This window comes from Magnolia sinica, chromosome 17 (genome assembly GCF_029962835.1).
Source record: "Magnolia sinica isolate HGM2019 chromosome 17, MsV1, whole genome shotgun sequence".
Taxonomy (NCBI): Eukaryota; Viridiplantae; Streptophyta; class Magnoliopsida; order Magnoliales; family Magnoliaceae; genus Magnolia; species Magnolia sinica.
Window position 1 is genome coordinate 4,446,210 of NC_080589.1, and position 1,912 is coordinate 4,448,121.

The window sequence follows — 1,912 nt, forward strand, 5'->3', positions numbered from 1 at the left end:
TTCACTCAAGAACCATGATGTGAGAAGAGTAGGGTTGAGCCGTTTCCCTTGACAACAACAGCTAAAAGAAAAGTAGGAATGAATCGGGTCCGTTGAAAAACAAAAAGCAAAAAAGAAGAGTAGGATTGAATCTGGTTCGTTGGAAAAAAAAAAAAAAAAAAACCAAAAAAGAAGAGTAGGATTGAATCGGGTCCGTTGAAAAAAATAAAATGGTGCTGCCCAGGTTCGAACTGGGGACCTTCAGTGTGTAAGACTGACGTGATAACCGACTACACCACAGCACCAGTTAATGTTTTATTATTGAACTTTAATATACCAATAATTCGACGGTTGATAAGCCACCTAGGGTAACGTGCATGATGTTCACTGTGGGGTCCACCTGGGGCCTGGATCTCGAAGGCATTATCTTCGAGAACACACGTGTGGTATACCACAAGTGCGTGCAGCAGACACGTGCATGAAAAAGGAGGCGCTCGTTAGGTGGGTCCCTCTATCAATCGGGTATGGGAAAAACAAGATTGGACGATCCTAACGGTCTGAACAGCGATCAGTGGTTATTTTTGTATTGAATTTATATTAGTGACTAATCTTTTTGACCATCCATTTGATGGGAACTGACCCATCAGTTAAGAACGTCTGATGATTGCTATATGTGGGCCATGCCCGTTCTCAACACAGTCCATAAGTTGGACGGTGTAGATTGAACATGCCACGTGCAGTGATGATCAGTGCATGAGAACGCACCTCTCTCTCTTTCTCTCTCTCTCTCTCTGGATCGAGCAATGTCAAACACATGTGCATCGATTCCACGTGTGAGGCATGTTCGGTGATTACTTATCATGTTCCTTTGAAGTTTGAAGGGGAGTTGTAGGATAAACTTATTCTACAGAAATTTTTGTGGGCCCGCCTCAATGTTTTAATGACATGCAATCCATCCATCAAAAAATCATATTGATCCAAAACACAGGTGGGCCCACGAGAATAAACAGTTAGGATGGGATGCTCACAATTAAAAACCTTTCAGATTAAATGTGAGGTTTAAATTATTTTATATACACCATCCAATCCATTCAAAAGATACTTATGACCAGTATAAATACATAACCCAAAAATCAGGCCATTCCAAAGCTCATGTGGGCTACACTACATGCTTTTATATGAATTTGGCATGATTGTAGATGGTGTAGGTCACCTAAATATCTGACCACCCTGATTTTTGGCGTCTAAGGATAAAATAAGGAGGTGAACATGAAAAACGGATTGGATGTCATTAAAACATCACTGTGGACTCCACAAAAATCTTTATAGGATAAACATATCCTACAAAGCTTTGTAATGAATCTACTCGTAGGGTGGTAAACTTTCATTGATGGGGCCTTTTCAATGGCACCTACCAACCATAAATCCAACCCATGTGCCCTTCAACATCAAATATAAGTATCAAATGACAAAAATAAATAAATAAATAAATAAAATAAAATAAAATAAAATAGCCGAATAAATGGCACAAACCGCATATGCTTAAAATGGGCCATGCTCATGCACAGACCCTAAATCACAGAACAAAACAACATAAAAGAGAGAAATCCTTCTCTTGGGCTTTTCTCAAAACCGGCTAGGAATCTTGTGGGTCCACCATGTTGTGTGTATGTGTTTGAAATCCCCTCCGTTCATCAGGTGCGCCCTTGATTTTAGAACGTCAAGCAAATATCCACAATGATGTTACAGAGCTCGAACTCTGTGGGGCCCACTGTGCTGTGCGTTACACATCCACTCCGTCCATCAGATACGCCCGTTGATATTCAACTGTAGTGAAAAAAATTCAGCCGGACCCACAGTTTTGGAGATGTGGTAAAGATCATGGAATCATTCTAGATGCTGTGTGGGGCTAACCGTAGATTGTGTAAGTCAT

General features: G+C 40.6%; 1 non-coding gene across 1 annotated transcript; it reads right to left on the bottom strand.

Moving 5' to 3' along the window:
• Positions 1–210: 210 nt before the first annotated feature.
• Positions 211–284, bottom strand: TRNAV-UAC (transfer RNA valine (anticodon UAC)). The gene has a single exon. It is a non-coding gene; the product is annotated as a tRNA-Val (tRNA).
• Between the last annotated feature and the right edge of the window lie 1,628 nt (positions 285–1,912).